The sequence below is a fragment of the Myotis daubentonii genome, chromosome 1, assembly GCF_963259705.1.
Source record: "Myotis daubentonii chromosome 1, mMyoDau2.1, whole genome shotgun sequence".
Taxonomy (NCBI): domain Eukaryota; kingdom Metazoa; phylum Chordata; class Mammalia; order Chiroptera; family Vespertilionidae; genus Myotis; species Myotis daubentonii.
The window spans coordinates 222,080,319-222,106,692 of NC_081840.1; the positions used below are offsets into that span (position 1 = coordinate 222,080,319).

A 26,374-nucleotide genomic window follows, 5' to 3' on the forward strand; every position below is an offset into this window, starting at 1 on the left:
TTGTGTACCTTCAGAACCCACAGAATGTTTTATCATTTAAAAGCTGACCCATGAGGATGAATAATATTACAGAAATCAAATTTGGACTTCCTTCTTTACGTGTGAAATTTAGTAATGGAATGTTTTGTGGTACTTACTTGGAGGTTGTTTGGACATTTATCAGTTCTCTATGTATAGTTTTCTTGAAAAATCAACACCTGAACACATTTTCCTGTTGGCAATTGTTCCCAAAACGCACTTCTGAGGTGGATACAGCCTGGAGCTCTGTTTCCGGCTTCAAGACTGCTATCTTCAGGTGTGGTGAAGTTTAACTCCCTGTCTAAGTGAACAAAAGCAATTTAATCAAAATATTAAGTTACTGCTTAACTAGTTGGCTAAACTATTTCACATTTAAAGTAATTATACTATTAAAAGCATGTGGTAAGCGTTCATCATTTCATCTAATAGAGAACTTCAGAAAAGAGAGCATGAGAGCATTTGTTTCACACATTTGCGTTGAGTGGTTTGTTCTGTGGATCAAGATAGTCACAAAAGGAATGATACAAATATTTAGATATCTTCATGTTGCATTTTTAAATTATATATATATATATATATATATATATATATATATATATATTTGTTGATTAAAATATTTTAAATTGAATTTTAGAGAGAGAGAGGAAGACAGAGAATCATTGATGTGAGAGCAAAACATGGGTCAGCTGCCTCCTGCACTCCCCCTATCGTGGATAGAGCCTGCAACCCAGGCATGTGCCCTGACAGGGAATTGGACTGGCAACCTTTCAGTGCATGGTTGACATTTAACCAACTGAACCACACCATCCCAAGCATATTTCCCGGACATGGAATGGAACCAGTGACTCACCATTGAGCTACACTGGCCAGGGCTAGTTTGCATTTTTAAGTGTGAAGAGAAAATAGTGACCCTTAGCAAAATCAGGTAACTAAGAAGGCCTGTCTCTAGTCACATGTAGCTTCCCTTTCTGTTCCCTTTTTTCCCTTCCGGGTTACCAGTCACAGGATCATGTTGGCAGGCCCCTCTGACCTCCTCTTCTGTCTCCCCTCTCTGCCACATTTGACACAGGACAGATGCATCTCAGGAAAAGGGTGTTTGTGAAGGCCTCACATAATTAAAAATTCACAAAACTCAAGTTTAATCCAGGCAAAAGATGACAGGTGTTTCTGTTTCCCAGTTCATATGGCCCTGACTTGCAACAATGGAATAAGCAGTTTATATTCCCTTGGTGTATCAGCTCTGAAATCATGCTAGTCTTGATTCATTTTTAAAAATTTATTCATATATTGCTGATAAAGTGAAATTAGATTTCTTACTGCACTATGTAAAATTTGCATTATTGAAATGCACATAAAATGCCACCATTTATTAGTATACTCAGTCTTGTGCTTCTTCTACTGAAACCTGCCCTCAGGTAAGAAGAAAGCAAAGAAGGTTGATGTCCTGTATACTTAATTACCAAAGAATATTTGTCATTGCATGCTTTTACCTCCAGCAGAGTTTACATTTTAAACTTTATCATAAGAATTATTTTGTCTTCTATTAATGAATTTAACTTTTCAATTAGGAGTAAAGGTATATTTTGAGGGACTCAACATTTTGCCTAATCATCTCAAGGTCTGCCAATTGCTGTGAAATTAGGTTTAAGGGTTCCTGAGTTTAATGGACAAAACACCTATCTATGCTAATTATGAGTTGCCTACACCTCAGAAGGAAATTTGCATGTTAGTAGCATTATATTTTATATTCTTTACCCCATAAGTGGTATATTAGATAAATTTGTAGGGCTTAAATACCTCTTCCAGAGAGAAGCCTAGGTTTTTTTGTTGTTGTTTTTTATCATTGTATGAACTTCCAAGGAGTAAGTCACCTGATCTCACAGTCTTTGACATATTCAACTCTTAAAACTCATTTGTAAGCTGATTGACCAAATTACTCAATATATTACATGTAGTCTGAAGGGCAGGGCTAATATTCAGAGAAGGAGCTGCTTTGCCCCTATGGGTTAAAATAATTTGAGCTTTCTTTCTGAAAATGTCAGCAATTATACATCAGTGCTTCATTTACATATTTGAAGAAGAAATATTCAGGTTTCACAATACAGGGCAAAGAGTGAGGCTATTATAGATTGACTGTGATATGTATTAGTTATGTTCCTGACAGGAAAGAGAGCTCACACTCAGGAAAATAACATAATTAAGGGGACATGCATGTGGTCAGGGTTTAAGGAAATTAACAGAAGGCATGTGTACTCTGAAGCTAGTAAGAGCAGACCCCTGGAGGAGCAGGGCGTGGAACCCTTTGTGAAGCCTGGAGAGGAAAATTCTATGCAGGGTGCTGATTTAGTCCAGGGACACGCCCAACGCATGAATACCTGATTGGAAGGGAGCTCAGGGGAAACAAATGCTGTCCTACCTTCCTCCTACCCTCAGAGATTTTGCTAGTTTGCCTATTGGCTGACTCCATTCTTTCTAACCAGTGGGAAAACTACTCTAAATATGAGTAGTAATAGTTATGGCAGTAATATTCTCATGGCTATATTATATTATATTATATTATATTATATTATATTATATTATATTATCCTATATAATAAAAGCAAATTGTCCCCTCGACTGGGAGTTCCACTGGAGTTCAATCACTCGCTATGATGTGCGCTGACCACCAGGGGGCGGTGTGGAACATGAAGGGCATTTGCAACATGGAGCTGGCAAAAGGCGGCAGTACATCTGGCCCTGATGGGCTCTGACAAGAGCAAGACCATGGCGGGATGGTGGAGCAGGTGAGTGGGCGGCGCCAGGCCAAGGCAGGTGTGGATGGGGGCCCAATTGCCCTGCCAATCACCCCGCAGACGACCAACGGCAGCAGCAGGGGGCGGGGCCGCCTCCCAGCTCCCAGGCACTGAGGGAGCCAGGCAGGTCTCAATGACTTAGGCAGAGGGGAGTGCTTGGGGGTTCGGGGGGCCCAGGTGCTGCCCAGGCCCAGAGGTCATCTGGGACTTGCCCTTACACACCAGTTGCTCACAGTTCCATCGCCAGCCAGGCCTAGGGACCACACCTGTGCACAAATTTCATGCACCAGACGTGTAGTATTTATATAAGTAGTAATATTCTCATGGCCATATTTATGATTTTAGATTCATCCATAGCAATTACCACTGACCAGGATTTCTTCATTTAACATTACTAACATTTGTGACATAGGCTTCCTTCAAAAGATATGGAAAGTGGCATGAGGGAGCTAATCATATCCTTGGGTGATGTGTCAGGTTCTGGTCATAGTACCTTATCTTCCACTGTCATTGTGTATCTTTTACTTTGGCCACATAACTTCTGTCCAAAATTTCTCTGCACATTCCTTAAACTTTATGAGTAAAATAAACCTACATCTTCAAACAAATTGACTCTGTTTTCTGAGCGGATTTCACTGTAATTAGCCTAATTAAATAACACGTGAAGATGGGACATTTGTCCTATAGGAAGATGGCATTCCAACTGAGTATGATACAGTCATGGCTTGTGCTTGCTGTGTATGATGATGGCTTTTCTTTGGTAAAGTATATTTCCTCTTCAAGCCCCTTTTGCCAGCGCTGGGATACATTTGTGGGTTGGGAGGGGAGGAACTATAATCTGAAAAGCTCTTCATTATAGAAGAAAGCAAAGTCCAACTGGCCATAATAGAAATCAGCATCGATATATTTTGTGCAGTATATGACAAACAAATTTGTTCTCATCAAGTACTGCAAAGTGTGGCTCCATGCTTGACACTGTCCATTTCTCCTCATGCTACTGCAGTCGATTCAGATTGTCTCAAGATGTTCCATATTTGAAATGAAAGTTCACTTTACTCGGTTAAAGGGGAATTCGTAGGACTCTGCGCCAGATCAACGTTCAATAATGGCTGAGGAGAACCAGTCAGTCATTGTTTCAGGGAGGGTGAGTCAGAGAGAAAAACTGAATGGTGGCGGCGTGGGACGATGAGAATTTAGCCAAGTCTGGATTGGAGGAGTCAACTCATGAAAAGCATTCCATCATTTGACAGCTTTCTTTTGTGTCTCACATCTGGCTCTGTTTTGCTTCCTCTAATGTCTTTTCATCACCATCTTAATGACCATAACATAAGAAGATTACTTTAAAAACAAAAAAGGAATTTGAGAATGTGCTCAGGGAGAGCTGCTATCTCTGCTCAACCCCTAGTTTTGTTTCCAAGGGCAGCAGCCCACACAAATGGAGGCTGAGGAGCCTCTGGTCGGAAAGCCAACTCCCTCCCCAACCCTCCAACTGGGAAAATCATCCATCTGCTCTGAGCTGGGGCAACTCATCTGTGCAATGGGGATATTCCTACTCGTATTTCTAGTGCTGGCAGACATTCAACAAATGCTAACTTTTGTCATTATTACTGAGTTGGTATTTATAGAATGCTCTGTTTTTGTTATTATTCAAATGAAATCTTCTCCAAAAGTAATTGGAATCTAATCATTATTATGCTGCCTGGTACTGGGAATAAACAGAAAATAACCTATATAAAAGACTTCAATTTTAAACTCTTTTGTCATTTTATTATTTTCAATAACTATCATTGCCTTTTATTCATTCAGCTAAGACTTATAAAGTGCTTTTAAGGGCTAAGCCCATGGTTTTGTGAAGCTATCCTTTCACTATCCCCACCTGCCCCCACGTTACTCTGTCAGCAGAGCAAATAAATGTGGAACAGTTAACTCACCAACATGTGCTAAGATTTCCAAATGCAGAGCAGACCTGTCTCTTGTGTTTTTTTGTCAAAGAGAGGCAAGGACAGTGGGTAACCTAGGTGAGGCAATACACCTTTAAAATATGCTCCTTTGACAAAATTAGAGGGAGAGAGGCTGGAAAAGGGGGAGCCACAAGGGAAAGGTGAGGAAGCAGCTGGAAGAGAGGATCTGTGAGATTAATTTTAGGAGGGGGGAGTTTTGCTGAAAAGCTCAATTGCTCAGACTACCAGATTGCTGCAGAAACTATCAGCAAAGCCCTCCAGAAGGTTCTATTCCTTGTCCAGAGAAACACTTTTGTGGCTTGGTGAGTGATCAGGTAGTGAATGCTCCATGCTCAGATCCCATTTTTCCCCCTTGAACCTGTCTTCACCATCTGATGCTCATTGCTTTCCTTTTTTCTTTTTTTTGAGCACTCATAGTACGAGTTGTCTATCCCTTATTGTTCTGCATTTAATTACTCATCAACCCTGTGTTATTTAACAGATTCAGGTGTTAGAGTCCTATCTCAAATAGATCTGGATCTTACAAAGAACATAAAGAATATTTAATTCTCCAGCTCTACTCTAATGCAGTGTTTACTGTATAGTAGCCGCACAAAACATATAGATTTGCAGGAGGATATCATAAAAAGGAATCTGTTTCTTCCTTTATATAATTTAATGCATTCCTTTCTGAATCATGTTTTCAGACTGGGTCTTTCTCAGAATCCAACTGTATCTTTTGTTTGACTCTGCAGTTCTCCCTCCTCAAACTCAGACTTGCTCTGACGAGCTGTGTGATGGCTTCAGTTCTCAACTCAAATATCATCTTAGCCATTTCCTTACCATCCAATCCAAAATAGCCCCTCCCATAATGACTTTCCTTTATATCACCTTTGGAACATATCTCTTACAGATGGGATAACCAAAACTGGGGCTCTCTGAGAGTTAAAGAGGCAATCTTAATAATCACAGCAGGAATACAGGCATCAATCAAGACTATCCCAGACAAACAGACAGATGGTCACCCTCTCAGTAGAAAGTACCACTTTCTGAAATGATTTAGATTATTTTATAAGTGCCTATAACACTGGAGTGTAAACTCCTTATAAGGATCGTGCTTATTTTCTCCATTATTGTAATCCAGTGCCTAGACCGTGCCTACTGCACACTTGGAATTATGACTTAGCTGCACACTGGTGCTTTTTAGAGGACAAGCCTACAGCATCTCCAGCCTCTGTTTCTCTGTTTCTCTGTGTGTCTTCCCAGTGTGCTTGGGCTGTGATTGTTTGCCTCTATCACTTCTGATCTTGGCCACGGCAGCTACTCATTCTAATCTCTGCTGTGGTTCTGCAGCTTTCTTATCTCTGCCCAGTACTTCTTCCCGTAATAGAAACTGTTGTGGATAATCCAGAGCCCTGGAAGTCTGAGTTCTCTCGAATTGTACACAGAGAAGATGCAACTGCACATTTTTAAATAGGGGTAGCTTCTGTATACTGGCTCATTTGTTTCAAAAGTCATACATGCTACAGTTGATTTATGTATACATGTCTATGTATTTGTATTTTCACATTTTCTATCATTAACATATATGTGTATAATGATTGTATATTAATGTTTTAAAAATAATAGAATAGAAATGTATACATTCTAACATTCTTTAACTATAGCAAATCTGTTCAGATCCCATTTCTTCCCCCTTGAACCTGTCTTCACGCTCTGATATGCATTTCTTTTCTTTTTTTGAACACTCATTGTATGAGTTGTCAATTCCTTATTGTTCTGCATTTAATTACTCATCAATCCTGTATTATTTAACAGATTCAGGTGTAACAAAAATATAGCACCTTAGATGTACCGCAGTTTTAGAAGAATTATCAAAAATACATACTATTTGAGTTTCACTTGATCTGTTTTCCATCTGCATTTTCCTTCTTCAGTTAGCTTATAACTTTGACTAAATTCTAAGTTCCCCTAGCTCAGTATCACTGCCTTTACAATGGGAAGATTTCCATCTTGCAGGATGACCAGGTTAGGATAAGGGTCTTAACGCCTATCAAATCAGTCATGTTCCTCTTTTATAATACATCATTTAGATACCTAGAGCCTGTGTTATTATGGGGTATACATAAAAGAATTTCCCAACCATCTTATAATCCCCTGAGCCAATCAAAAGTCAAAAGGCTTCAAAGAGCTATGAAGCCAGTTCTATAAAAGGCTTTTAGAACTTTAAAGATGAGTTTTATGCTCTGTCTACTAAAGTTCCCTGGGGGAAACTATAGAGTCAACTTCTAGGCATGTACCCAAACACATGCAAATGTGCCTTCTAGCGATGCCCTCCTAGCCTATCCCCCAGTAAAAGCATAGTCTGGGATCTCTGAAGGTTAAGAAGCTTGTTCAAACTCAAATAAGCTCAAGTTCACAACACAGTGGCAGTAACAAAGACAAAAGTATGTATATCATGGTACTTAGGTAAATAGTTGAGTTGGAATATATTATTGGGTCACAGATATATAAAATCTCAATGGACCATAAAACTCATTTGGTCTGAACTCTTTATTTTCTGAAGAGAATATTGGGGCCTGAGTTACTCAAGTGGTTTTATGAAGGTCCTGAGAGCTAGATCTGTTACTAGTTCATTACAGCACCATAGAAGCACAGTGTTCTTACAAGCTTACATTGCGATACGTGCCTATGCTGGTGGCTTGGGGTGATAGCAGTACCTGATCTTGGCAGCCAAGAAGACCTGAACTGAAATCTTGACCCCATTTCATCTTAACAAATGACATTGGGAAATTTACATTCTCCCCATGATACCTGTTTCATCATCAGAAAATTTAAGTGATCTCAATTTAAGCTGCCACCAGGTAATTTTTAAACCAGCATTTTTAAGGATAGTAGTTGGGATCAGTAGTCATTCAAGTAATCTTAAGGCCTGCTTTAGACACCAGTAAATCAGTGCCAGGTCCAGGAACTAACACCACCCAGTTGTTATGGAGTCCTCAGAAAAGGTCAACATATACTCAACTTATACCAATTTAAACATTTCAAATAGAAATAGAATATCTGACCCAAAGACCTTCAAAACTGATAAAATTTCAAGCCTGTTTACTTAAAGGGTTTTAATTTAATACTCTTATCAAAAATCCTCTCTGACCTAAAAATGCCAGATAATTTCTATATTGTATATCGTGTATATTTTTGCTAAAAATTTGTGAGTCTAAAGTTCTTGCATTTAAAAAAAATCAGTAATTAAATACATATTTTTCTCCATTAAGAGGCAAGATTAATAACTGTATTCAGAAACACAACAATGAAAATTAAAAATTAGAATGACCCTCTTGATTTTTTTAAAATTATTTATGAAATATAAGGAGATGGGAAGTATACATAGATATTAAAGTAATATATTTAGCAAAGCCAAATTGATATAATTTATTAATATATGTTTTAAGACCAGTTCTTACCAATAAAATCAGATCATGCTGGAGAAGTATTTTTTTTTATAAAGGTGTCTTGATATTCACAACAGACCCTTTTTTTAATTATTATTATTGATTTTTTAGTGAGAGGAAGGGAAAGGGATAGAGAGTCAGAAACATCGATGAGAGAGAAACATTGATCAGCTGCCTCCTGCATACCTCCTACTGGGGATGTGCCCACAACCAAGGTATGTGCCCTTGACTGGAATCGAACCTGGGACATTTAAGTCTGCAGGCCGATACTCTATCCACTGAGCCAAACTGGTCAGGGCTGGAGAAGTATTTTATTATGAAATATGAATTTCAAAAATTTTAGAATCAATGTATAACTTTGAAGAATACACAATAATATACTCTTAGAGTTTTGGACAAGAAAAATAGTGGTTGACCATGTGAATTCAAGCCCCTTCAAGCCTCTAAGAATTTAGGAGAATGGTATTTTTTCTTTTGTTTTTGTTCCATTTAGCATGATACTAAAATTTTTATTTAAAATTAAGCATTTTTTTCATTTTACTTGTGAGACCTTATACTCCATGTCATAACTCTTGTAAAATGATATACCCGTGTTTGATAGATGGCTTCACCCATCATTAGCCATTTGGACAGTTACTTTACCTCTCTTAGGCTCAGTGACCTCATAAAAGGGGATGATGACAGGGTCACCCATATAAAGATTTTTGCTAATTATGCAAATAATGTAAAGATTTAAGGTCTCATTGTAAGACAATGCACTTGTCCAGTAAAAGATGTTTTATAAGTTCATAAGTTCATCAAGTGTTTATTGTGACAATTTTTCTGGCTCACTCAGAGGGTATGTTCAAGATACATAAAACAACAGCTGCTTCATAAAGAAGCTTAACATTTAATAACTGAGTTAAAACATATATTAAAAGCCTGATTACAGACTTGAATGTGTTATGTGCCAGGTGAGATATATGGAGAGTGTATTAGTAGAATTCAGAGAGTCCACTTTATGTTGGTTTCAAGAGCCACATTCTTAATGGTGGAAGCATTTGAGCTGAGTTTTAGCAACTATGGGTTTGGAGGTGCTGAGCTGGTGATTGGACCTCCCAGGTAGAGCAGAGAAACAAAGGGAATAGCCTATATAATAAAAGGCTAATATGCAAATTGACCAAACGGCAGAACAACCAGTCACTATGATGCACACTAACCACCAGGGGGCAGACGCTCAATGCAGGAGCTGCTCTCTGGTGGTCAGTGTGCTCCCACAGGAGGCCATAGTGTGAGTTGGACCATAATGCCAGCGAAGCCCAGTGTTTGGGAGAACTGATTGGTTGTGGATTGGGGGGAAGTGGTGGGGTGTGAGTACATTGCAGTGAAACAGGCTATCCTGCAGGCCTTAGAGCAGGGACAAGCTGCCATCACTGTAGCAATGTCTTCAGAAGCCCAGATGGCAGCAGATGGCTCCAGTGGACTGACTGCAATGCTAAAGTCGAGAGGCACTAATGGCCTGGACATGGAGAGACAAGGACAGTAAAAAGGTAGATTCAAGAGCACCCTGAACAGGTTGAGCAGCCTTTCCATTTGCAGTGCCTGTGAGGCACCTTCTGTGATAATATAGCAGTTTTCAAACAGCTTTAAAAATATCCTGAAGTGCTAGAATATGAGTATTCTAATTATATACCCTTTGAGTTAAAATAGAGTTCTTCAAAGCAAATCAGGCTGGATACCTTTTACAGTTTAGGCCTTTTTCATGTGCATTTATTGGCTAAAAGCAAAAATCTTTAACTTTACATCTCTGTTTTATTCTATGAGCTATTTTCATAACCTATATCTTCAACCTTAGTTTTAAAGTACTTCTACAGATATCCATTATCTTTGCAAAGATATTTGAGTCACTTTTCTTTCAATATGTATTTTGGAAGATAAATGGGTGAAAAGACATTTAATTCAGTTTTATGTGTTCCTTAAACAATCTCAATAATATATTTCACAAGAAAACTGTTTTTTTCTTAAACATAATTCTTTGTTATTATAAAGTGAGATTGCTACATAAATTATATCATCTTAGCTGATGTATTTAAGGAAATACTCAGTATTTCATGTGTGATATCCAGAGTTATACAAGTTTGCCTCATAACATATATTTTCCAACTTTATTGATTTCCATCTTTCCAAATGCAAGTGATGATAAATAAGGGTAAAACACAAAACACTCCATATATAGGAAGACAACAGTGGGATAAAAAATCTCATAAATCTTTTTTAAGAAACAAAGAGTTACATAGCATAGAGTAGACCTCAACCCCAGGGCTGCTTCATTCATTTGTGACTGAGTATGATGTTCCTTGAATAAATATATTTCTGTTGACAGAGTATTTTAGACATAGTTACATTTGAATTTGGATTAATTAAAAGAAGCAGGAGCTATCTCTGCTAAAATGAGCAGAGGAAATTAGATCTTCTGTCCATCTAAAAATAATCAGTCTTTACCAAAATCAGGCCGGTGAGTATCCTCACCAAGATTTCCAAGGGAGGAGTCGTTTCTACACAAGACTTGAGGAAGACTTATCCAGGTCATGGTCTAACTTTGGAAATGTCACTCTTAAGTTTATTGTCAGGTAATTGAGTGAAGAAGATGATACAAAATTCATTTCATATGCTGTTTTATCTTTGTTAAAAGGGAGGTTCTTATTAGGGCTTAAAAGTCACGTAACTCTGAGAAGTAAAAGACAAAAGCGTCACAAATGTTGGTAATGAAAAGAGCTGGTGAAGACAGTGACTTCCAGAGGTCAGAACTGAGAGGCAGTGGTTCTTCAATCTACTCCCACCAGTTTGCAGAGAAGGCCAAGTTCATTGAGTGCTATGATTCTTGGCATAGTTGTTTCAGTGTAGATGTTGGAACAAATTTACCTAGTGATTTAGGAGCCATGCTTGAGTTAGAACCCTGTTCTCTGGCTAAGAACCCCGTTCTCTTTCTGCTAGAGTCTAGACTGCAAGTCTTCTAAGTGTATGATGCTAACATTGGTAGAAGGAAGCTGATTTTACATGGCACTCACACTTGGCATTGAGTTTGATCACATAACAAGGAAGTCCCTTTTCATGTTTGATTTCAGTCTTTTGATAGCCTCAGTGGACATTATGAGTTATTGCAAATATATCTTTGTGAACACTCAAAAACCTGGAACTTTGCATATTTAACAAGAGAGCATCTCTGAGCTCAGTTTTCAGCAAGGAAATAATATAAATCTAACTTTTTAAAACATACCCACATTTTGTTTAGAAGGTATTTTGCATGTATTTCAATTTATAGAAAAAATAATTTTATGAGGATGAAATTTTTATTTTATCGTACTATACATTTATTTAGCTAAATTGATTTAAAAACATTACTGCAGAGGTTACACAGATACAGTAAAACTCATGGAGGAGGTTCTACATGGAATACAGATACTGTACCACCATGAGTGGGGTCCACAATTGAATGAGCTTCAGACACTTCTGTAGGCACAGGACTGTCATCCAGAGATGCAAGTGGTACAGTGTAGGGTGAAAATCCCTGGAATAAGAGCAAAAAGAAAGTTCTAATTCTTAATTTGCTGGGTAAGGAAACTCAACCCTAGCTTCATTTTTCGAGGTACATGAGGGAGGTTACAATTGGAAAAATCTAAGCATACTGCAGTTCTACATTCTAAGATAAGTGATAACACACTGTCTTCAAAATGTCACATTCAAAAAAATTAAGAAACATGACCCACTCATCATAACCACTAGGGACTAAATTGCACCATGATCATCATACACTATTCCCAAAAGTAAAAGGGTTACTTTTACTCAGAAGTATAAAGATCAATTTAACCCTCTAGAATGTTTATTTGAATTAGATGTAGAGAACACTCATATCCATGATCCTGGAGAAGTAAAACCGTTCAAGGGTATGCATGCGTGCACACACACATATGTACACAGACACACAATCTTGCCTGATCTGTGAACTTTGATGTCTGTTGGGGCAAAGTTTCTGGGTACTAGTCTAATAACAAATTTAATGAGGATCTAAGTCAGTAAATATAGCAAAATGCTGTATTATTTTAATTCTGCTCATAGTCATTAATATTCCCCAGTCTAAAACTGATTTGTTGTTAGAATTTTGAATGCTAAAGAGTTTAAATGATTGACTTTGCTGATAAGACATCGTTTTATCTTCATTCCTGTTTTCAAATGCTCCCTGCAAGGCATAAGATGTGCTGATGCCTTTGAATCTTAAAACGAGTTGGGATTTTTAAAACCTTGTATAAAATCATGTGTAAAATATTTTGTTGGTTAACTTCCATGTAAAATTTAATTAGTTCTTCAGTAACATTGACTACAACTCATTCAAGTAGAAATGATGGACCAAATAGTGTTTAATACTTATGCTGAAATCAGCTGTTTTAAAAAAAACTGTTTAAAGCTGGCTATTTACTTATAATAACTTAGGAGTATAGTTCATTACCCATTATCATTATCTTGTTCAGACTGTACAATATATTAGTATTAGGCTAATTGCTGGCTCAGGGTTTGAATTATAGTTTTACAGATAGTAAATTTAATAACATTTATCTCCTACTTGTTTTTGTATTTATTCTGTAAAATTTTGCCAGATGTATGAATTGTATATTTAGAATATAGGACTTGGAAAATGATCCAATAGGTTACACTAAGTAGAAATTTCTATATTTTTTATCTATTTTTAAATAAAATTTCTCTTCTCTTTGTTATAATCTATTTGAATTAACTTTCTGTCGTCATATTTAAGCATTGCATTTTGTTTATATTTTTATTAAAAATTAGTCCTATAATTGTTTTAATTTACTCAAGTTTAAATTTGTTAGTGTCAGAATAGGTTATTATATCTTAATCAACTAAGAGAACCAAAAAGATGTAAAGAAACTATTGTGAAATCACACGCATTTATCAGTTACTATTTTGAGTACAGTTTCAGAATAATTGTGACCCTAGGAAAGTCATTTATACTATCTTCATTCTTCATAATGCTGTTTTATTTGTGAAGAGCTCCTGGCCTCCAATGATCAGGACCTTCTAGATTCACACACGTGGGAATTCCCCTCTTACAGGTACCAGGGTGGATCAGTTCGAGCATTAGAATACAGAGGACATACTGGTATGCCACTTCCAAGATTAGGTCCTAAAGGATACTGTGGCCTTCACTGTAGGTACCTCAGTCTCTACTGAAACACTCTAGGGAAGCCAGTGGCTGTGTGATGAGGTCATATTAGTGCCCCATCTTGGAAGTCCTGTCAAACCTTCCTGAGCTGCAGCCCTGGCCTACGTCTTGACTGCCACCTCATGAAAAACTGTGAACCAGGGCCACCCAGCTAAACCACTTCCAAAACCCTGCCCCAACAGAACTGTGGGATAAAAGTGTACTCTTCTAATTTACTAAATTTGAGGGTAATTTATTACAAAGCAGTAGTTAAGCAGGATATTGTTATTATCCCAAAAGTCACCTGCCCCTCCCTCTATCCTTTATTAGGATGCTTTCATGGCATCTAAACTAGCCAGAAGTAGATTTTTAAAAAGCAAACATACTTACCAACAAATATATGCTACACTGATGAAAACCATACATAGGTAAAATACTGATTTTTTTCCTCCCAAATGTAAGTACCTTTTGACCAAAAGATTATTTTGCCAATTAAAGTCACAACAACTCTAGGAATAGGTGTTATTACCCGCCTTCTCAAAGGAGGAAACCCAAATTGGCAGAGGGGCGGAGGGTGAGGAGCGAGCACAGGGCGGATGTGTTACAGAGCTAGTGTCTTAAATCAGACTGCCGTTTCCCTGTTTGCAAGTTAAGCAGGCATCAGGGAGTCTCTAAGAGGTCTGTGAAGTACCCAGCTTTAATGCAGGGGCCTCAGTGCACCCAGGAGAATTTTTGTCATTTACCTTGAGCCTCAGGACCCAAGCTGCATGGGAATGCGTTTGCTTGAAGTCTGGCTTTTGAATAAGAGGAGCATTGCTGGAGTAAAATTCCATTTTTTAGGCATCGGACATTTTTTTGCTGGGAATCATGAGACCTTTAAAATGAATTATTATCCTTGTAAGCCATTGGGGTTTTGTTTCCCCTTCCCACCAATATGTGCATTAGAGCACAGGTTGGCATTCGGGTGTACAGCTCAAAACATCCGAACACACTGCTTCTGAATGATGGTAGCAGGAGGGGATCCACACATCACATAGATCCATTAGTAGCAAGAGAAAATGATGATGTCGAGACAAGAGTGAAACTAGGTTCTGCTGACACCTGAAAGGTGATGAAGTTTCTGTGAGGCAGAGATAATGTAGGAATGATGTCCACGTAGAAAATATCTCTACATGTGCCAATGGTGGAGATATTCTCCAAACTTACTCAGGCTCATTATAATTCTAAAGTCAATTCAAATCACTTGCTGATGGGAATTATATGGAGGCCCGTGCAGAAGGTATCTTCCAAAAATTGGCTTCTGAAATATTGGCATGGTATCTATAATCATGGCAGTTCAGAATCTTCTAGATTCCTATAAGAATTTCTTGAATGTGGCTGGCTACATTGGAAGACTATTCCTTTATTTTGACAGCCAGCCATGCTTGTTAGATTTTGGAATTCAATAAACTCTGACTGCTCATCATTTAATATTTTTGTGACACATATTTAAGTTTCTAAATCAGTTTTGTGAGGCATGCGATAAAAATAAAATCAGTCTGTTGAACGCTTACGTTGCTTAGTCAACTCAAAATATGACCTGCACGAAACAAAGTAGAAACAAAATGATATTGAGTAATGCATTTTTATTTCATTTCATTAAAATTAAAAAAACAACAACAATTAAACCAGTGGGAAACATTGCAAGCTACTAAAAGTTTTTTTAAACTGTTCATTCAAAAATCTTTGTCCACTTATCATGTTATTAGTTAGAGACAAAGTACAAAATTTAAGTTAAATGTGATTGGTTTTATTCTTCAAATTTAATGGCAATGTTACACTTCAGCATTAAATACATGCTTGATGGCATTCTCATCCCTTTTCAGATGTATGCTTTGCTTAACTTGGTAGAAATAATTTTTTATACCAATAAAAAATTAAGACCTTATCATTTATGCATATTGAATATAGAAAACTAACAAGTATATCAACATAGACAAATACTATTATGTAAGATGAAAAAACTTACATTTAAAAATTATTAAAAATAAGATTATCATGAAAAGATTAGTATATTTTAAGGAGTAGGTATATTTTTACAATAAATAATAGCTAATACATTTTACTTTGTTAATCTCCATCTTTTCCCAAGTAAATCCTGTTTCTCTAACATATAACAAAAAAGGAGCAAGACAATTTTGCCTGAAATGTTTTTCAACTTTGGGGGTTTATATTCATGAGAAGTTTCTTGTTTGCAAAATGAGTAGTGGTCATGGAATACAAGTCAAGTGGTATGAATACATATGAAAGTTGGCCTCTCTGAGCCTTATTTTATTCCTTAATAAATAGCATAATAAGCAGGAATATGGGCCCTGGACTAGACTGCTAAATTCAAAACCTGGTTTTGTAACCAATATTTATATAACTTGACTATTTACTCTCAAGCCATTATTTCATAGTGCTATTATAAGAATTAATGATTAATACAGAAAATAACATACAGGTATGGGGAGGGAGAATGAGCGAGAGGGAAGGAGAGAGAGGAGAGAGAGAGAAAGAGAGAGAGAGAGGTGTGTGTGTGTGTGTGTGTGTGTGTGTGTGTGTGTGTGTGTGTGAGTGAAAAGAGCTCGTTAGTTCTAAACTTGATGTCAACTCTTAGGTCAAACCTGATTAACAAACTTATAACCCCCCTTCATGATTGTTCTACTAGTCAGACAAACAAGTTCTTTTTCAGCTGTTAGATAATAGTCGGTTGAGACAGATTCCTCAGATAAGATTAATGTTTTTTAGCCCATACTCTACTTAATATTTTAGAACTAGCACTATTTAGCTTGAAATGTACTATCTTCTTTAGTTGTATTGTCATTTGGTTAATTTTAGGTAGGTATTGACAAGATGACTGGAAAACCATCTGGTATTTTACAAAGAGGTTATTTATGACAGTATTTTCCCAGGCTCATTCTTCTAGTCTGTATGGAAACAGGAGAACAAGCATTGACTTCTGTTGGGAGTGGTTAACTATGGTCAATCACAGGGGTCATCATACTGTTGATTATCTGCCTTACAAAAAAATACAGAGAAATAGATATGGATAGATAGCTGGTTCTCCTTAATATCTGTTTATTTACTAGAGGTCTGGTGCATGAATTTGTGCATGGGTGGGGTCCGGCCGCCTGCCCCCCATCAGGAGCTGTGGTGTGATGTGGCTGCCCTCTTTGGTAGTAAGCAGTGGAGAGAGAACACAGGAAGATGGTGGTTGTGCTGGGCACCTCTCCTGGACACCTGACTGCAGGTGGTGGTGGTGGTGGGGTGATCGGGGGTGGGGCTGGCAGTGGGGAGGGGCTGTGGGCAGTTGGCTGGCCAGCCCCGCCCCCTATCAGGCCAGTTGGCCGCCACAGTGCACGTCATAGCCACTGGTTGTTCTGGTCATTCTGATGTTCAGTCCCTTGGCATATATATATTTCACACATAACTACTTTACTGAAATATTGTGCATATGATAAGATATGCAAATATTAAAATGCAAAGCATTATGATAGATATAAATATTATAAATATTTAGTTTTCTTAATTAACTAAACAAAACTTTATGCTCTTATCAAAATGTTAGAATAACATTGAATTGTTATTTATTCATGTATGTGATATTAACATAATATTTATAATAACTTTAGTGAGAACAATATGGTTGTACCTTCTTAATTCTTTTTTTTAAAATACATTTTATTGATTTTTTTACAGAGAGGAAGGGAGAGGAATAGAGAGTTAGAAACATCAATGAGAGAGAAACATTGATCAGCTGCCTCCTGCACATCCCCTACTCAGGATGTGCCTGCAACCAAGGTACAAGCCCTTGACCAGAATCGAACCTGGGACCTTTCAGTCCACAGGCCGATGCTCTATCCACGAGCCAAACCAGTTAGGGCTTAATTTTTTTAAAAAATCATGGTTTTACCTTGATTTGTTTTTTTCTGTACTACTTCAGTTTCATACTTCTAAGTTCAGTATATTTTTTATTGGCTTTTAATGGTTGAAAATGTTATCACATACATATGTATCCAAATTGAAAGAAGCATATTATACCTCCTGCTTACTCAGTCACAATATGTATTTTCTTTCTCATCCGTGATACATTTAGAGTGAAGTTCATTTTTCAGCTGTAGGATGTATCTTTGATATCTGAAAGCATCTGGATAATGTCACATTATTAGGGGCCCAGTCACATCTGATCTGAATATATCATCCCTTCATTCACCTGCCATCTGACTTGAAACCGAGGTGCTACCAAGGAGCAGAAGAATCACCTCTGCCATATTTTTGTCCTTGGCATGAAGTACAAGGATTCTTTATAATCCAAGTGTTTTGTTTTACAAATCATTCATTTCTGTTGTCTCTTTAGTGAGTGAGCTAGAGTGGAATAATGCTAAGTAGTGTGATCCACAAACTACCTAACCAGGGACACACAAACTAGAAGATGTATATAGTGGTGAGTTGAGTGTGAACCATTCTCAACAAAAGTGTAAACTGCTATGTGATGGTCCCTCACAGTACAGCGTGTACCAGGCAGAACTTTCCTTCCATCGGATATGGCTGTGCTTTAGTAACATACAAGCAATATGCTCATTAAGAGTTAGGGCAACAGCTGGCCCACCGGGAAGTAGCTGAAGACAGGACGATGGCAGTTCTGGAGGCCTCCCTCCAGGGCAGCCCGGAGGCCGTAGTGCCCCCGCGGTAGACCGGACCAGGGTGGCGGGCTCCGGACTCCGAGGTGAAGAACGAGGGCTGAACCGCGACCGGAGAAGGGAGCCTGGGAGCCCGTCCCTGACTGGGCTGTAAACTGTTTTTGCCGGGGCTGCCCCGGAAGCAGGTCCACTTGCTATCGTACCGTCCCCTAGAGAGAGCGGCGGGGGCGGGATTTTCCCCCTTCAGTAGCCCCAGACCCGGGATTCTGGGGCGCCGATTCTCCCTACTATCGCCTCCTCTCCATCGCCGCAGGGATGGAGGGATCTAAGACGTCCAGCAGCACCATGCAGGATGGATGTGGAAAAAGGCAAGATTGAAGACACAGGAGGCAGCGGCGGCTCCTATTCCATCAAAACCCAGTTTAACTCTGAGGAACAGTGGACAAAAGCTCTCAAGTTCATGCTGACGAATCTTAAGTGGGGTCTTGCTTGGGTGTCCTCACAGTTTTATAATAAATGACTTTCTGTTTTCCTTAGCGGGATGTTTGCCTTAAAGGCTTTAAATTTTGTTTTCTTTGAAAAGTTTTAAATTAACTTTGGGTATTATTAAACACATGTTTACAATACCAAAAAGAAAAAAAAAGAAAAAATCTACAAAAGCCACTTTATTGTAAAATATCACAATGGCAAATAGTTCCCAGAGCTACACATGCCATGTATAGCTACCAGCCTTGTTATAGTTTTGACTCTTAACCCCATGCCTTCCTTTCCTTCTTTCACCTTAAACAACTAATTTAAATTTGCTTCTGTTTTTGTTTGTTACTGAGTTGAATTGAGATCGATGTGTTTTCACTAATTTATCTCTCTCAACTTCCTGCACTTAACAATATTAAATAGAAACTTTTGTCTCCACTGAGACGATGAGATGTATGAGACGCACAGTTGGATAATGTGAGAAAATGACATATAAGCTTTGGTCACCGTGTGATGTGATCAGAAGCTTGAAATGTAACACTTCTCACTTGGTTCTAGTACTGAATGCCTGCTCTGCTCTGTGTTAGAGATATGAAATGGTGTTTGATACTCTTGGAGACATTATGTAGAGAATTATTTGTAATAAAAGATTTGCTGCAGTCTGAAAAAAAAAAAAAAAAGAGTTAGGGCAACATAATTCTCTCTTAAAAGTGAATGGAAGCATTAGTCATAACATTTTGTAATTTTTCTTTCCACACCTTGTCCCATACCCACTATGGAGATGACCAATTTATAGAATAAGGAAATGGTAATTGTTGTCTCATCTTTTTGCACATAGGCAATCATCATGGATTTGAAATTTCATGCAAAGCATGAAATCATGTCTGAGCATGTTGTTATTGAGTGAATCACACAGCAGTAACCCGTGCAAATTCCCATCTTAGCGCTATTCTATCTGTGTGATATTCTATCTGTGTTCTATTTCTCCAGCGTCCTCCCACATGCACCCCAAACCCAAGACTAGGAGCACAGAAATGTTAGTGATTACACTGTTTATGGACAATGCTTCAATCTTGGCAGAGCATAGACTAGACTTTTCAATAGGTGGTTTTAAATCAGTAAACATATGTGATCAAGAATAGAGTTGGTTGGGGCTACCAAGAAATACATGCTATCCCCATTGACAAGTGAGAGAAAGGAGAATTGGAAAGCTAAAGTGAGGTGAGCTGGAATTTTATTAAGGTCTTTCTATGGTCTGAGTTTTTGTGCCATATTCATGTTGAAATGTTGATACTCAATGTAATAGTCTTGAGGTGGGGCCTTTGGGTGGTGTTTGGGCCATGAGGTGGACCCTCATAAATGGGATTAATGCTCTTAGAGACCTCATAGAGCTCCCTAGCCCCTTTCATGTGAGGCATTGTCTAGGAACCAGGATGTGAGCCCTCACTAACCACTGCAGAGAATCTGCAGGCACCATGATCTTGGACTTCCCAACCTCCAGAACTTTTGGAAAGAAATGTTTCTTGCGTATAAGCCACCCAGTCTGTGGTATTTTTGTGACAGCAGTCAGTCTAAATGGACTAAAACAGAACTATAGAATAATGAAAGCTTTCTGTAGCTTTTCCCTTTCACATTCTGCCATCTCCAATTCCATGTGTAGAATTGTTTGGGCCTGAGGTTGGCTTTGTCTTTTCCTCTTCTAAAGAAGTAGTTGTCTTGTTTTCCACCTAAAATTCCTGAGATGACAATGTTGTTGTTGTTTTTGTTTTTTACAAAATGGTTGTCCATTTCCCTTCCTTCTTTTATCATGTTTTTCTCTGTTTGTTTCCCCTAGGTCAATGGGTTCTATAAAGTTGTGGAGTTGAGAAAGAGTAAAGAGAGGAGGAAGGCCTATTGTGTGGCTCTCATTCCCCCCCTTTATTCATCACCCCAGCTTAAGTATATCCTCTAAAAAGACCAGAAAGAATGTCTAAAGGAGTTTTCATTATTGCTTTTTATCTAAAAGACAGCTTTGGCATTTTCACTTAATGTCTATAAAACTGCCCTGAGTAAGTACCATGTGAAACACAGAGATTAGTATAGTTAATTTAATGCACTAAGCTTAGAGTCTTTATAAGATATCATCTCCTTTTGAACTTTATGTTCAAATCAGTAGAGACCAGAGCAGAGTTTTTCAGAAGAATATTAACTTTGCTACTTCATATGTTAGGCAAATAGAAGAGCCGGAGAAAATACAAATACTTGGGCTCTAACGTCGGCATAAATCATGCTGACATGTGGGAATGTGGGCCTCTTTTGTTTTCTCTTATAAAGTGCTGGGGAAATGAGATGAACTTGCTCTGTAGATAATGGATACACTAATGTGGAGAGATGAACTATTGCAATGATGTGTTCGGAAAGGCTCTAATGAGGTAAAGATCCAGCTCAATTGATGACATACAGAAACAAAGAATTGTTATGGATAAAAACCAACAACAAGTTATTATAGTCAAACTACCATATATTTCATCATAAAGCTGCTCTTCTTAAGCAGAGTCAGTGTTACCTCAATAAGGGCATTATGCTCTCATCTTTAAAGAAGAATCAAAGCTGAAACATTCCAATTTTATTGTTATGCATTCCCCTTCAGAGGTAGTTTCTTATTTTGGCACCACTAAAATGTCGGAAAGACATGTAATAGTCTTCTATCGATGGAAGCCACAGCAGGGTGTGCAATAGAGAGATGCTTGGAACAAAGTGGCAGCCAGAAGAAACGATGATGCTTTGTTAGTCAGTGATTTTGGGGATATTAATAAGTCTGTGATTCTCTCCATAAAGTTTGACACATTAATTTTTATCTGTTTTACTATGGATGATAGTAAAATTAGCTTTTGCTTTCCTCGATCCACAATAATTGAAAATGCCCCAAGACCACCAGGGACTCCATGTAAGGGCAGGGGAAGGATGAAGATGTCTAGGAATATAAGCAGCCGTCTACAGCTGAGTCTGCAAGTGGGGAATAAAGACCTGGACCTCGAGGTCTTCTGCCTCCAGCAGAGTTTGGCTGGCATGCCTTTATGGTTCTCCTTCGTGCCCAATGCAGACAGCAATGCATGGTGCTCCTAAAAGAAATCCCATTGTCCGAAGGGCCGTCTGGCAGTGTGCCTGCTTGTTATGTGGATGCTCCAGTATAAGTTTCCATCTGCAATTCTTCCTGGGTCCATGACTTAGGTTGCTGGCATCCATGTCTGTAAGCTTCTAGGAAGAATGTGTGGCTGTTCACTTAAAACATGGGGGCAGAGGATGGATGAAGAAAGCGGCGATGGCCATTCCTGACTTCTTTCCATGTTCTTAGTTGTACTGAAGAGTGAGGTTTGTAACTGTGCCCCACTTACTACAGTGCTTTCAGTATACATAGTGTGTCTTTCAAAGTCCCTTCCTGCTACAGTATTTTTGAATCTACACATTTTGTTTTTAAACATCTGTTCCTGTCTTTTATGGCTCCTCTTCCCACTCTCCCTAGCTATCGAGGAGAAGGATGAGAACAAAGCGTCCTCCATCTTACCCAGAGCGGCTCTGGGCCGTTGAGAGTGCTACAGAAGTTGATAAAATGTTCAGTTATCATCCTTCTCCTGCACTTTGGGGATACACTGGTGAATCAGAGGACCAGTAGTAAATCTTAAAAGGATTGATTTTTTTTTTCTTTTGAAAAATAAGAGTAGTAATTGATTGGGAATCCACTTGTGCTGGTCCTTTCTATACGCTATTTTATTTCATCTCTACCAAAATATACTATATGGAAGCCGTTAGTAGCCAGCTCATGATATGGATGAGAAAGCGAAGCATTAGTAAACAAGTCAGGCCTTCCCAGGTCTGCAAGGCTAAGGCATGTCCTTTTTTTTCAGGCTTTTAGAATATTAAAACTCAAAGAAATACCAAATAAGGACAAAAAGTTATTACAATAATTTAACATATTGTGTAACAAAATTTTTTAACATATAAACAATGCAATAAAGTAGTCTCATGCACAAAATCTTCACAGTATGTATATTTGAAAAATTAGTCTATAGTGGCGCTGGCTCGTGTGGCTCAGTTGGTTGAGTGTTGCCCTCTGCACAAAAGGGTTGCTGGTTCATTTCCCGATCAGGGCACATACCCAGGTTGTGGGTTCGATTCCCTGGTTGGAGTGCATACAGGAGGCAACCGATCAATGTTTCTCTTTTCTCTCTCTCTCTCTCTCTCTCTCTCTCTCTCTCTCTCTCTTCCCTCTCTTCCTCTCTCCCCCTCCCCCCTCCCTCCTTCCTCTCTAAAAGTCAATAAAAGGTTAATTCATAGTGTGTTATAGATGTATGGTTAGATAAAGGACCAGGACTTACATTAGCATTATGAATGCCATTTTTTGTCTGGTGTGTATCTCGGGAAGCAACTGAGACACAGGGGATTAAGTAACCACCATGTAGCCACACAGCTCATAAATAACGAAGCTAAAAGATGAACTGAGGCGTCTGACCCTAGAATCCATGTTTTTAACGACTCTTCCAGGCTGTTTCCCTAGGTAGGCCCACATTTGCAACTTTTCACTCACCAGAAGCCATTGCCAGCTTTAAAATAACAGGAAGATAAGTAGAAATATTCATTTGGCTTAGATATAGTATAGGAATACTTACCTTCTCAGTTTCCTACTGTCTTGCCCTATTGAAGTGAGGGTGTTTCTTTTGGTTGCCTTCGTTTTTTGCTGACAGATATAACTACTGAAGAGCATAACAGGGTGTTTTGAATGTAACTCATGCACAGAACCACAGGGTGGCTTGGACATTAATACATCTATACTTTTCTGCATAAAGTTTGATACATTTATTTTTATCTATGTTTAACTATGGATGGTATTGCAATTAGTGTGGATGTAACTTCAGAAGACCTGGGTTTGAATGCTACCTCAGATGTTCTGTGCCTTGGATTCTGTACCTACAGAACAGCTGGGTCCTGAGAATGAGAGCTAAGAAGCTATGTACTTGTTTCTAACACAGGGACTTCGGCTTATTAGATGTCAACCTTCTCTGGAATGAGTTCAGTCAGAGGAGGTCCCAGGGTATGTGCAGAAGTACCTGAAAGGAGGTTAGTGGGGCCTAAGGGACCATTCAGAATTGCTCAGTGTTAGCCTCACCTCAAAGGCATTAGGCCTTAGCACAAGCCAGGTCAGGATCACAGGTTTAAGGCCTTTATCGGTCAATTAGCAACACCCAGAAGCTAGTTATAAAACCAATCCTAGGCCATTGAAGGTATGCAGAAAGCAGGTAAAATAGCTTCTATTTAATCCCAGCTGGCCTCTGAACAGATAGGGGGCATCTGCCATCATAATGCTCCTGAACTCTCACAACTCCCCTTCCTCAATCCCCCATTGTGGGTTGGGGTCAGATTTTTATAGTCAGGAGATGCCGGGGTCCAGCCCCAGCAGGTCCAGGGGTCCCCAAAGGTGTGGACGGAGTCGGCGAAGAAGGAATGACACGGAGACAGCGTTCAGTTGATCAGCAGCCTAGCCAGGATCTCCAGCCAAGTTCTGGTCTTGATCTCCAGAGAGGCTCTGCTTCGGATTTCCAGCGAGGTTCTGTAGCCATGTTCCCTCGCTAGGTTCTCCAGCCAGGTTCTGTCCAGGCTCTCCAGTCAGGTTCAGTGTCCAGGTTCCAGTCAGGTTCTCCTGCCAATCTCTGTAGTCAGGTTCAGTCCAGGATCCCTTGCCATGTTCTCCTGCTAGGCTCTGTCTCTAGGCTCCGAGGCCAGTCCCTCTCCAGGATCCTCCGGCATGCTCTCTCCAGCGAAGTTCTTCTGTCTCTAGAGAACGTTCTGTGTAGGTTCTGTGCCTAGGCTCTGTCTCTCTTGGTCCTGTCTTCCAAGCCCTGTCTTCTTAGTTCTGTGTTCTGAGTTCTGAGTGTTTCTGTCTTGTTACAACTGTATTTATACCAGTTGATTCAATCCTATCAATCTCTATTACAAAGGTTAGGGTGTTTCTTATCTCCATTCCAGGGAGAAAAGATTATGTAGTTTAAGCATGATTGTTCGTAGTTAAAGGGATTAATTACCCGCCTGGCACTTAGTTGAGGGGTTTTATTCCCTCCCTAACTTCAGGGGAAAATCCCTACCTGGGGATTCAACCTTTCTCGGAGAGGTGACTTTGGTTAAAACACAGCGCCAAGAAGGTGAGCAAACATATTAAGAACCGTATGCTATATATGCCAGGTCCCTTGAAACAGCAAGGATGGACTGGCTCCCGGCAAGGAGACCATCATCAAAACTCCATCTATATACTTTGCAAAGAAGGCTTAAAAAACAAGGTCACAGTCATCTTGATATTCATTTTAATGTCATCCATGTGCGCCTCTTTTCTCAGGATCAAGAAGGAAATTACGGTAGAAACCAAGGTCTATATTAACTGTTTAAAAACGGATTTAAAATTATTTTATAAGTCTTGTTAAAAAAGAACTGCTTTTTCCCCCCTGATCTTTTTAAAATCACCCTCACTCTGGGGGTCTCAATCCCCTCCTCCCCTTGCCTGCCCTAAATAAGATTGTTGATGGAACCATTTTCTGAGTAGGTAGTTATTATAGCAACATTTAAAAAATAGTCAATATTTCTTTTTTGTATACCTTAAATTATTAGTGTAAAACATATCTACTTTGTGTTTGATTTTCTTTTTTGAACCAAATAATTAGAGTTACTGTTTAATTTTCTTATTGGAAAATAGACAATACCTGAAGGATGTTAGTATAACCTTTCTCCTATTTCTCCTCCTTTTTCTCAGATGTAACATTTCTATGTGCAATACCAGCCTGCATCTTTTCCTTGGTCCTTCTCTTAGTTCTGAGTATGGAATTTGTGGTTTTTGAGAGTGCACCTGTAACTGCAAAGCTGTTACAATCATTTTTATATAGACACGATTATTTTAGACCACAAACCAAAATTACATGAAGACAATGTTAAACGTAGGAGGCCTAAGTAGAATGAAGTAGAGGCCTAATTAAAGATGCTTTTGTGTGCTATTATCATTATTCTGGGTGGATTACATAATGCTGCATTTATAATGGGAGGCAAGTTCCCAATGCTGTTTAGCAAATCAATTTGCAGGCAGATGTTATGGTATTCTATCTTTTCGGCCAGGCAATCTTCATTTTATTCGATGGTATTATTGGGCGGGGAAGAGTACCCATTGTGGATTGTGACAAGAGAAACATGTACCCTGATAGTAAGGCATGTAACTGGGAAAGAAAATTTTAGACCCAAAATAAATAAATAGGTAGATAGATAGGTAGGTAGGTAGGTAGGTAGGTAGGTAGGTAGAGAGATAGACAGACAAATAATGCGATTATGTAGAAATAAAGAGAAGCTGTATTTTCCATTATTGGAAAAGTTTTTAACAAAAATAACTCAAATGTCAATATCTCTCAAATTCTACAGGTCTGGAAAGTCACATTTTTTTCAGGGCATCTCCAACTCTGCTTTTTGTTCTTTGTAACTTCAGGAAGAAGGTGACATGGTGTTTGCAATAGTGGAAACAGTCACACTCAGGCTAATAGCCATTGAGCCAAGTGGTGAGAGGCTAACACACTTCTGAAAGGAGCTCTGGACTCTCCGTCCTCTTCTTAAAGGGCCTGCAGGCTCCTTGGTTGTATTAACATCCCTGACCTGCAGCTGACAAGTCTCCTTCGCAGACAGAAAGCTGTCCTTACTCAGCTCAGACCTAAATCATTCTTTTTTTCTTGAGAGATGAAGGCTGTTAATTTCTTACACCGAAATTGTTTGGTATTTTTCCTTTGCCTTTTGGCACTGGTTGAATGTTATCATTTACCTTCCCCTAAATTTTGTTGTGAAC

At 38.7% G+C, this 26,374-nt stretch overlaps 1 protein-coding gene and 1 long non-coding RNA gene across 2 annotated transcripts in view; both read left to right on the forward strand.

Moving 5' to 3' along the window:
* Positions 1–26,374, forward strand: part of KCNIP4 (potassium voltage-gated channel interacting protein 4) — a 971,293-nt gene that overhangs the window by 209,313 nt on the left and 735,606 nt on the right. The window lies entirely within an intron of this gene.
* LOC132220805 (uncharacterized) lies at positions 18,024–18,733 on the forward strand. Its single transcript, XR_009449872.1, has 2 exons — positions 18,024–18,143; positions 18,371–18,733. It is a non-coding gene; the product is annotated as an uncharacterized LOC132220805 (long non-coding RNA).